Genomic DNA, 12,838 nt, shown 5'->3' with positions numbered 1-12,838 from the left:
TGCCTCCCTCGAAAGTGTACCCGAAAAAAGCACGGCGTGAACTAGTCCACGTTAGTTCGCTCTGTGCACAACACTTCACAATGAAGGTGTTCCTCCGTTTTACAGACTGTATGACGAATCGACGCTGGCTTATATACGCGAAATTCGCTTTGACACGATTCTGTTCTGTGTTTAGCAAACTCCTTGAATTTCGCCTGATATTTTTTTATAAACGCTCGAAAGTAAAATACCGGCTCATATTCTCGTATTTCTTCTCGTTCGTAGAACGAAATAATAAAAGTACCGGAAAGACCGATTTAAAAATTAATCTAATTACATCGGCGCCGGTCGTACAAAGTCGATAAAACTCCACACCCGATCCTTTTTTCCCTGATACTCTCCTTCCCAGTTTTTATTTCCTTCCTCTCTGTACTTCTTATCTCTTCTTCTTCTTTCAATCCATTCGATATGCCACGGCTAAACTCGATAAAAAGTTCAAAGAATACGGATGTTCCGATAGCGTGCTGGTTGTTCTTGTACGACACCTTACAAAGCAGTCGATGGAATCCTTCTCCGGGTCAGCTTTACGCAACAATTTTGACATTGTCTGGTTCGCTGTCGATGCGGGTATGCGAAGAGCGGGAAATGAGTTGCGGTGGACTATGCCGAACTTTAGATTGAATTCAACGCTAGAGTTCCGAAAAAGAAATCCGAACTGGACTTTCTTCGGTTATGGACTCTCGTGGATTTCCTTATTTCTTTTTCTCCTATGTACGTGTACGTTCCTTCGTCATCGGTATACGTTAGAGACGTATCCAATTTTCGGTGGATGAGACGGAATTTTTGAACTCGTTGGGAAGATCTCGCGAAACGAAGGGACATCGAAAGTCGTTCGTGCTCGTTCCTTTTTGTTCACGTTCGACATTTTTATCTGGATACGTCGTTACCCTTGCTTGGGGATACGTGCTACTTTCGTTTACCTTTCGCGACGAGAATTCGCTTTGACACTTACGCGTCTTACGGCGAATATCAACGTCGATAAAGCGTTACGATCAAAAGGAATTAAATGACAAAGTGACAATCCAATTTCTCGGCATGTTGCGTTTGCCGTTCGTCATAATTACATTCAATTAAAAGCCCAGCAGGTCACCACGTCCACGATAGAACACGCGTATATCGATAGATATATCGAGGCATATTCGCTGGAGCACCGCACAAGTGCGAAATCGAACTGATCCATGGAGAACCCGTATCTATAATGCATTCTCGTGCGACCACCGTAGCTGGCACACGGATGCTCTCATACACCGGCGTTCCTACAGATACGAAGCTACGTTTATTTCCGAATGGCGCTCTGTACGTAGTTCCGGCGTCGACACGATGCGACAGCCCGATCGCGGCACAAAACGGACGCCCCACCGCTTAAACTAAATAATGCATGAGATGGATCGAACGCAACATTTAAATACGTGTATTCAGTTGGAACGGTTGCTACTACCTTGGCCTTGCACGATCCGTGCCATTCGGTTAAACGATCGAATTTCTTGAAAATCGAAATTTCCCTCCTACTTTACTGCGCTACTGTGTGATATTAAAAGGGACGAAGAAACATTTGGCAGTTGTTATCGTTACATGGTTGATATCGTTGCTATCGTGTTAGCTATCGATATCCATAATGCCGCGAGAAAAGTACTTTGTAAGTTTCGTGCGAAACACGGAGCCATAAAGATCCAGGAAGGTGGAAAAAGGAGGAAAATAGTACGTAGTCGATGTCGCAGTAAAGTACGATCGTTCTTGCATGACTTACGGGCACATTTATAGGCACGAAACTGGGTTACGTGAAGACTGGTTTAAGAATTTTATTACAAATTCCCCAAACGCCACTGCTATGCCTTATATAGCGAAAGTTTTACACTTTCCGAGTTTCGAGTCAGCATAGAAGTTTGCGTTATAGTTTCTAATTTTAAAATCTGATTCGTCGCGGCTAAACTTCCGCCAAACTATTCTGTAACCGACGCACAGCTTGTCTCCGCGTATTTCTCATTTACGACGAATGAAGGAAGGATCGTAGCAAATTTACTAACAAGACGTTTCCGCTTCGATTCCCTCGTGCTACCTTCTAAGGGAACGAGTCAGTCGTGAGGAGAGCGCATCAAAGAGAAACGCGATAAGAAGAGGAACATACTGATACCTTGTTGATCAGCGCCGCTGTGATTAATCCTTTAAAGGAACTGGATCTAGCAGCCCAAAAAGAAATGCTCGTGGCCTTATTAACTTTTACTGGACGATACACGATGCGTCGGTTACTAGAAAAGCATCGCACGCCGGGAAAGCTGACTCGTACGGTAACAAGCGTCGTTTACGCGCCGCTTAAACGATTCGCGAGGATCGAAACGGCGGGTGAATATAAATGAAGTTGTCTTTTGAGGCGAGCTGCCGCGTCAACTTTCGTCCATGTAACGTAATGAGACAGCAATCAGGGGGATTATCGGAGGTGTGACTTTGTCGGTTGCTCGAAAAAGGGATTACGGAACGCGGCCCAAGCCACGAATGGAATAATTCAAGGCGGTTTGCAAACATTAACGCGTAACGAGATAAATACGCAATTTGCGAGTTCCAACGAGTGACAAGAGTGGCGTTTCTTCAAAATTTTATAACTACGACCAATCGGAGATGGTTAACTTCGTTTAAGCACAGTTTAAGAGCCTAACTGGATGCCGCATGAACTTTTCTCTAAGAAAATTCGAATCTAAGGTATCCTCTGCCGAGTGATCTCGTTTATTTCGTTCCGTCCGCTTCGCCGTTAAACGCTTTCCTGTTTTTCTCTCTTTTCGTTCTTTCGCGTAACTCGTGACAAAGAAACGATCATCCAGCTTGGATTACGAGCACATTTACGAGCAGTCCAGCCAACTCGTCCTTCGTTCTCGTTCTCGTCAACGTTCGTGGAGAAGCAAAACCGCCGGATTGAATGGAAAAGAGAGTCCCGAGGTAGGAGGAAGAAGAAGAGACGGAGAAACGTCGAAGTTAAAACCCCCGGAGGTACAATTTGGCGGGAAGAAGCGCGAGAAAGCGGGCAGGCGACGTAGTTCTACCGTGTTCGAGCTTGACGGCACTCAAACTGGAATTAATGCGTAATTAAGGCGCGTTCACGCGATTGTCGTCGCGGCTCAAGGGCCACTTAAGCTACGCTTCGTCCTACACTGGTTCATCTTGCTACCTTTAAATTGTTGAAATCGAAATGAACGGCGTTGATTGCGGGACGAATCCATTCGACTCTTTGTTTCAAAGAATAACGTGGTTCTTCCGCTCTTTTTCCCCCGTTTTCTCCCATCCGTGGATCCGTGACTAATTTCGTTTTAATGCTCGCTCGTCTCAGTCAAGCTCCGCTATTTTACCTTCTGGACACGCTTCATCGTATAATTACCACGGCCATAGCTCGGTATGTTTACACAATTAAGAAAGTCTACTACCGAAGAAGTGCGAACGAGCGTGTATAGCTATAGAATCAGAGAGTGTAGAGGAGAAGTCGGGGAGGCTGAGAAAATTTCTCGATGGAACTTGCCAAAGAGCTTATCCAGAGAAGACGTCTATTCACAGTTTCGGTCTTTGTGGATTTACAAGATTACCAACTTTGCGACCAGCTCGCGTTTACCTCCAGTGCCCGGCGAGACCCCTTGCTTCGGATTTGCATTCTTTAAGAAAAGTGACATCAAAAAGTTTCCTTTGCTATTTCACCTTAAACCGGCTACACATTTTATTCGAACTAAACGGCCACGTTTATCGATCTTTTGCCTTTATTCCACGTAATTGATTAACACGAATAAAATGTTATGAATATGATCCGGTGTTGCGTGTAAAAAATAAAACACTATAAAACGTTTACTCTTTTGGTAGTTTTAAATATCATTCATAGCATCGTGACGACAAAATGATTTTAAAATTTTCCTGTCCAGCAAACTTGAAATTTCAATCGGTGAAACAAAAATACAGAACGCCACGTCATATCGCGATAACACACAACGCATAAAAATTCACTTTTAATAACGCAATTTTCTGTCAAATGCAGGCGAAAAAGGTGGATGTAAAAAACGATGAAATAAAAACGGTCGCTGGAAAAAGATACGCGTGGAATGCGCAGCTTGACCCAGTTGACAGGATGGATTTTGCACGAAACGCGCGTACTTCAACCTGTCCAAATCAACCAAAGCTTCTCGATGCGACACCGGCCGTGTATAGCCAACTTAAAATGGAAAACGAATTTTCGAACGCTTTGTCGAGCGATTCTCGAGCGATCGTTGCTCGCAATAAAAGTTAACGGCAGCTGGAAAATTAAGATCGTACAGCTTTTTATTCGAGAAAATATTCGAACGATTCAATCGCGAGGCTGTGTTTTATCAGCGCATCGCTCGAATTAAAATCGATAAAGTGATTCGTGCACAGGGAAACGAGTACGTGCTCAGGACACGATATTTCCGTAGATATTGCTCCATGTATTTATTCCGTGATGAATTATCGGACAGCATACCTTTCATCGTACTAAATACATATTTCATAATTAAACGCCGCGAAACTTGGGCTATGCCGAGAATGTCGAACATAAAGGGGATCGTGACGAGACCGGGGGGAGTTAGAAACGTGAAATTGTTCGTATCCCTTCGTGAAATATCACCCCTTCGTTCTCTGTCTTAATTCCGAATATTTAAATAGGGGGTACATTACGCGCAGTCCTGCCCTGAAAAAAAAATTAGTAATAACGCTTAGAGCTAGGGGCAACTTTCATTTTATTTCATTTCGCGCGAAAAAAGTATTTGTACATTGGAGAAAACGGAACTGATTGGATGGCTAATTAAAAACTATGTCGCGCGCAGTACAGATCTAAAAATGAACGAAATTAAATTCCATTTCTTGTTCTGTTTCCCATTTCCCGTTTTCTATTTCCTTTTACCTTTTAAATTATCGTAGACCGTGCGTATTCGAAGGAAGAACGAAACACGAAGTTTCTCTATGACTGCGAGTAATGAAATTCTAATTTTAGATGGAGGGTTAGCAGGAAGTACACACTTATGAAGGGATATCCCGGCGACACTTAAGAGCTTAATTAACGCTACGCGAAACGTGGCTGCTTTTTGCACCGATGCATACCTTTCGAGCGGCACTGGCCTAAGCCAACCGGCGTTTCTGCCTTCGTGTGTGCACGGTGCGGGTCCTTGTATGTGCACGTGTGTGAAAACATCAAGGGAGTCGAAATTAGGTTAGAACACATTGAGACGTTAGGGATGACTCGATTAAATGTAACTCCCATCTGTTTAGATTTGATTATGATACATGCCTTGATGATCGCTGAGGACCGATCGTATCTGCGATATAAGATCTTTAAGGATAAATATTTTCTCGTTGGAATTTATGCAGGTAAATTATGTCATATTTTAGTAAATTAATCGGATCCTTTTCGACTAAATTGAGTATATTAGAAGGAAATATGACTAAAAGCAAAATCTATAAATCTTACTTTCGAAGTAATATGTTATAAATAATGATATAAAAACCGAAGAAAGTCGCCAGGTCGGTCCAGACGGTCGTTAGAACGGCGATAGTTAATCTCTCGAATAAGTCTAATAGCCACTTCTAAACTGTCGAAACGATCGAAGAGGTGCGCCAAATGTCGATAATGTACTTGGAAGCATACACCAGTCCGACAGTCCGCGCCCTTTCAATTTCCCTCATAACTAATGGCTCGAAACAGAAGACGATGTACGATTTAATATCAGAAATTGATATACCGCCTAAAGGAAAGTAATGCGTCACGCAATTAATTTGTGAAAAAAGAGTATTTCGATTTAATCGCGGACCACCTTGCGTCGCTTAAAACGCAAGTTTCTTTGTGAGAGTACCCCTTGCATTCATTAAACGCGATTCGCCGACATTGACATCTGTCGGGAAAATTTCCTCAAGATGAAGCGAACACCGAAAGAAGAGACAAAGACGAGAGGAAAAGAAAGGAGCGTGCAAAGGCGAAAGCAGAGAAAGGGTGGGAAGAAGAGGATAGGAACTTTAGACTCATTACTCAACCCCAGGATTCGGTACAGAGGAAGGGCCAAGACTGGTATGAATGTCTCCTTTATTTCATTTTACGAAATAACACCGTCGTTTAACCCACTGGAGCTTGTATCGTCCAGACATCGTAATGGTGCTCGAAATGAGAACACGGTTTTTGTGAATCGCGATAAATAGGAACAGCTTTACGGCTACGGAAAACGTGTATGTCCAGCGCATAAACGCTCACCGATGGACCACCGAGTATTTCTGTTTCGCTGAAGAAATTAATGGGCAAAAGAAATCTTACTTGCAAACAGAAATATCATTGTTCGACGCTCGCTTAATCTAACGTATCCACTTTGTAACATTTCGTTGAATCTCTTTTCTTATCAGGAACTATATTTCGCGGAATGTAGAATAATACTAGGACGCGGAATCGGTATGATAGTTCTCACTTGTGTAATATTATTATAACGAGTAATAAGAAAAAGTGGAGTGTACAAATGGATGGGAAAAGTAAGCCACCGTTGCGGGATGGTTATTCAAGTTAGCGGGAGTTTGAGAATTCCGTGAACCTCATAGCGGCCATGCGGACAAACAGAGTATCAATTTCCCCGGGAAATCCTCGTGTAATCCGCTAACAATGGACACTGGGGTTGGTTGGTCGACCCAAGATTCTCTTAGGCAAGCGCTGTATTTGAAACATTCAATGAAGATGAATTGTCTTATAAATGATCCCCTGATATATCCACGTAGAAAAATATTTTGACACTAAGCACTCCTCTTATCGTATTTCCACCTCGATACTTTCGTACATCCCCTTGTTTCGTTCTATAAGTTCTGTGTACGAGCGTGAAAGTTTTAGAACCGTACCGATAAAGTAACCAATAGCTGTTATCCCTTTCCCGATAAAAGCTATATTTTTGATCAGATGCTTCGTAGCATGATTTCGCGCCCGAAGATGTATTATTTACCGCACCGCCTACCGGATATTATCTCCTACTAGAAAATCGTTTGGATTGGCCGACGCGTACCTCGATCTTCTCGCAAGGCCAGCTAAAACGAAAATGAAGGGAAAAATCGTGCACGTTCTCGAGAAAGTTTCCAAGGCGAATTCGCGTTTCTCCGGTAGTCGATTCTTACTGCGGATCAATTTTAAAAATTACGAAGAACAATGCTATCAATGCTATTTGCTGCGAAGATACGTATATCGTGAATTACGAATCTTATCGTTAAAAACTTTCTCGCCGCTCCTTGGTGGCGGCATTTCGTGGAAGATCTACGATCTCTGATTTATTATTCCATTTAACGTCTACACGTGTTGGGGCGAATGAACTCTGAAACCCTCCTTTAGTACGAAAGCTCCGTTAATTGCGGTATCGAACTTCGCAATCTCATTCGTCTTCGACCAACCGTGACGACACCACCTTCGTTCGAACGTATCGGTTACGGCCACTCTGACCGAGTGAAACGGACAGTTAGACTGAACGAACGAAGTCAGAGAAGTAGGGTTGTTCGAGCGGTCGCGGACTGTGGCGAGGGTGCAAGAGCTCGTGCGTGTTCGAGAGACGCTAAGAGCGTAAGAGACCGAAAGTGATGCGAGCGTGTGGAGCACAGAGGTAGAGAAGAATATATTATACCTAGCGTCAGCTGTGCTTTATAACCCAAGCATCAGGCTAGCGTCACGGTGTGGGTTTATATCGCGATACACAGTGCATCTGCCAACCCCTGTTCTCTCATGCGATCAGCTCCGCTCCTTTTTTCCTCGAGGTGCCATTCCTTCCCTACTCCGTTCGCCTTCGACTATCTTCCCCTCGTTCTTCCCTTTCTCTCCTGCTCCGCTATACCGCAAGAGCAGTGGTTTTTGCGCCTCTGATCATTACACAGTCGTGCAGCTACACAGCTACACCGACCATCTCCAGAAGAGATGAAGTTATCCGTGCGTACGTGAGCAAGGTGTCAATACTTTTAGCCAGTCATGGAACTGGCAAAAACGATCACCGTCTCGACCGCAATTTAAAAAGACCAAATGGAATGCGTTATGACAGCAAGAACTGGTTCTTTATGAACATTTAATTCGTTTCGTTCGACGTTTTATGAGTTGAGAAACCTGGCGATTTCCAAGCACCATTTTTTCTACTTTTGGTTTATAGATGAATAAAACTCGTCTCACAGTTGGAAACGCGGGTCATCGTCTTATTTCCTGCCTCGAGTTTCACACTCGCGCAGCCTCGATTCTCGTTTCCCTGCAAATGTATATTTGTCGGTCGTAATCACTAGACAGTCGGAAAAGTGGTCTTAAGACGAAGTCATTCATATTGTATAGCGTTTTGCTGCCGCATTCCCAAAGACGAGATGCATCTATAGACGAAAGGCGAGGAGATTTGAAGCGTAAAGCATCAAACAGGAGCCGTTGCGTCGAAGAAAGCTAAGCCCTTATGAACATTTAAGTAACTCCCTAATGGAAGTTTAGATCTCGTCGCACCGTAGAAAGTTGATAACTCACCAGACACCCACCGTACATGACTAAAATCTCGTTCGTAATTACGGACGTTGATGAGTACATACTCTGTCTCGAGCTAGCGTACAGTCAGACATGTTGACGTACCAGCTCCGTTGTTGGTAAATTTTCTAATTAAAGCAACCTTATCACGATCCTAAGTGTCTATAAAGTTTATTAAAAAAAATCCCTTATAATTTTTGGAAAAACGGGATCACGTCAATTTGTTTGCCAAAATTCCACTCGCGACGCGACGGTACATCGAAAATTCAATTTGAAATTATCCCGTATCACTAATTCGCTGCATTCTTACACTTCGCAGTTTGCAGGTATTACGTTATCAGACGTTTATCACTAATCGAATAAGACATATTCTCGCGACATTAGTCGCGTTCATTGTTTCAGAACGCAACCACCAAGAACGTGCCATTATACGACTCAAGACCATTTCATAGATCGGTAAAGCATGTGCTTGTAAAGCAGGCTGTAGTCTCGGCAGCATGCCGCGTATTAGGGCACGTGTGTACGATTATATATCCTCTCTACTGTGCACACGGTCCGCACACACTACTGTGAATTAAATTACGTCAGTCTATATCGTGTAACAATGCGCTCGCAAAATTACACGGGGAACCTGCACCTCTGCACGTCGTCAGTGGGACGTGTTACAGCTGTAATGAGGCAGAGTGATTTCACGATGAAACAGCGAGAGACAAGAGAATCCCGTGTATAAACCTAGAAGCCGCTGTGAATCACGTTACATTTATCTTCTTCTTCTTCATTCATGCTGAACTGTTAAGCTTCGCCTTCGGAGAACGATCTATTTGTCGGGAACGCCTTTCACCTTACGGAAAGCTAAATCAACGTTAATGCCCAATTCATATTTTCCGACGTTTATTTATCGCAAATTAAATTAAAAATTAACCTCGCGTTACATATCGAGTGTTTGAAAACATGAAATCGTCTTCATCAAGAGGACACGTAATTTGTACAAATCGTTATTAAATTGTCTGAATAATAGATAAGCTACAACGCTTTTATAATAAATATAATGTTCAATATGCAGGACGTATTTGGCGATATCATGGCACAAGAGCGTGTTCAATTGCAGAAACTGCTGAAGTACTTGCATCGCTTTCCGATACTATTGACAAGTGATGTATACGGTGCGTATGAAAAATATCTATCCATGATACATTACACGAGAACATCATTTCGCTATGTAGCTGTTAATCGAATGCACGACGATCAATTTTATCAGAAATTTTTTATAATGTACGAACATAAATCCCATTACAACGCCATTCTATCGCTAATTTTTTTTCGATATAATTTAACAGCGCGATTCCATTTTCGCTGGCTGTATAATCGATCGACGAAAACGAGACAGGCCAAAGAAAGGAATTGGAAAGAAAAGAAGAATAAAAGAGCAACGACAAATTTTCGCGCGGATTACGCAACGTATCGCGCTCATTTTCATACCATCCAACGACGTAATCAAACGGCGCAATAAATCACCATCCTCGGTATGTTTTGTATTAATAAAAATTCCATTAATCTTCGCGGTACCGAAAGTAAAATAAAGGAGACAGGGAAAAAGGAGAAACAATTTAACCGAGTCTCGGTTCCAGGCCCCTAATAATTTAGTCGTCCGGTTGAGGGGTTGCCTGAAAATCGTCGCGCGATTCTTCACGGCGCAGCGTTAATTTTATTCCTGAGAGCGCGGAGAGCGTGAATTAGTGTCCAGAAAGGGATGGTACCACGCCGGCTACCATTACGGCCGAGTAACATACGTAAGGGCTCCACGTACGGACCGACCTGGCGCGATACCGGCGAAGAAACATCTCCGCGTGCCGTGCTGGCACATAATTCATTGCCGGCAGGAAGCTTGTACCTTAATCTCATCGTATTCTGACCGAACCGCTGCAAAGGACGAAGATGCAGTGTGAAACGTACTGTAGCTTGTACGTGCAAACGCGGTGCTTATAAAGGCGACCAATGTATGCATGGTCCACGTACATAACTATCAGCGGAATGTATCATCTCCGTAGTCCAACGGCAGGACATGTTATTCTGACTACACACCAATCCCTGGCAATCCAATGGGAATTATTATGTAACCTCTATAATATAAATGCATCGAAGATTTGTCGAACGATAGACGTGTACGCGTGTACCTACCTACTGTACAATATTATGTGTAATGCTGTGACGCGATATATCGACAAAGATCGCATGGTAGATTGCATTGATGCGAGTGAAAATCATGTTCAACGAATCATTTTCATCGGCCTTTAATTGCATAGACACAACAGAGCCTCGTAATGCAACTATACAACTATGTTGGTTCTTTCGGAGTACCTACATATTGTTGGAACTTTAAGTATCGATCGAAATTTGTTGTGACGTGATACATATACGCGTGAATATATGTATTTAAAACGCGCGTATATGACAACATACCAGAAAAAGCGACAAAGATTAACGTGAAATTTTCGACAAAGCGAATATTCGACTGGACAACGTGAAGCGTGACAGTCATTCGAACTAGCGTGTTAGATCTGGAACAGAGTAGAATTTGGATACTAATTCCATGGCGCCTGGTAGAAATTCGGGCCATGCCTAACGCACAATAACGTACTCGAATAACGCAACAACGTAAAGCGACTTGTAACGAGTAGAATAATTCGTGAGCAATGCTTTGGTAATTGTTCGTCTTGCAATATGTTTGAAGATCGTACGGAAAATGAGACTTTGCACTTCATCTTGTATGTACGCGATTGAATCTGCGATGGAATTGATCGATGCACGTTCGGGTAAAAATCATAGCTAGTTACTCTTGAATACGCTTGCGCTAATACCGTCAATTTTAGTATTTTTCAATGCAATCACCTGGTAGGATTGCCTCGCATTACAATAAGGAAGTTGCATCGACCTGGGATGGAACGAAGAGCTTTACGAAGGGATTTGCAGAAAGAAACAAGGTAAAAAAAAAGTAAAGGAGACAGGTCTAGTGCATGTAAATAAGCGACAAGCAGCCTACAAGAAGAAAACTGGAATAACACGGGCTGTTATGGCAAAGTAAAGGCACCATGTTTTCAGCAGGCTTTGCTCCGTGATCAGGTGCTACTATGCCATTCTCGAATCGAGATAATGTGATTCGATATAGGGCCGGTTGCTAGGTAACATGCAATCAATAGGGAAAATGGAAGATCGAAGCCTATAAAAAGAACTTTCGATACAAATTCGCCCGATGTGTAATTTACTCGTTAACCAAATTTAGGATCTGCATCCGAAAGACACGAGCGTTTTTATCGACCAATCACGATGAATCTGTGTACATGCTCCAGGAAAAACGCTTGATTTATAGATTTAAATGTTAGCATACGTATAGAACACTTGTTTAATGAACCGATGGACTAACGATAATTAATACAAAACATTACACGCGAGGTTCTTGTAAACAGAGAATCAAAGAGACACTTTACCACATCGACAGCTTTAACGTAACGCACAGTCTATGTACAGACACAAAAATATTCACGTAATTTCCCTTCATTCGAGTGTGCGGATCGATCAGTTCAGTACGAGAATCATTTGATAGAAAGCTATTTGAGAATTACTAGCGTTGAATCACCGTTAATGGTACACAACGCTGGCACACGACAAACACACAGTGAGAGAAGAAAATCGGTCAGAGAGACCGAGAGGCAGAGGGAGGGAGGGAGGGAGGGAGAGAGAGAGAGAGAGAGTAAAATTGAAATAGAAAGAAAGAAAAAAAGAAAGGGGAGGGCAAATTAAAAATCGAACAATGGACTAATGCTTGGCAGCCGCAATGACCACCATCGCGTGGTCGTTCTGATTTCGCAGATTCGGTCGGTAGTTATACTTTAACGTGGTGGTACTTAAATAAATTATCAATCGTGTTGAAAGCCACCAGCCCGGCCCCGAGAGAAGCCAGAGAACCAGCAGCGGGAGAAGGAGGCACGAAACGGGGAAGCCAGAAGCGAGGGGACCAACAGAAGTTGAAAGTGAGACGAAGCGTCGAGGGCGATTAAGCAAATATCCAATTTTCCTTTTTTCAACGGCCGACGTATGAACCGGTGCCTCGTTTTATACCGGGCAAGCTCGGCTTTTATTTGCGGTACGCCGGGCATTCGACGTTTGTTAAATCGCTATAAGCGGTTCGAGTGGTACGGAGAAGAATATAAATGGCTGCCGAATTGACTCGCGTGTCGGTGGAGCTACGGCGCGAGTGGGAAAGTAAATCATAAGGATCTAGGGGTGGGCGTTTTTTTCCTTTCCAACATAATTACAGACCTA

The sequence above is a fragment of the Bombus vancouverensis genome, chromosome 6 (assembly GCF_051014615.1).
Source record: "Bombus vancouverensis nearcticus chromosome 6, iyBomVanc1_principal, whole genome shotgun sequence".
In the NCBI taxonomy this organism is placed as follows: domain Eukaryota; kingdom Metazoa; phylum Arthropoda; class Insecta; order Hymenoptera; family Apidae; genus Bombus; species Bombus vancouverensis.
The sequence above is the reverse complement of the archived record's forward strand: the minus strand, read 5'-3'. Positions refer to the sequence as shown.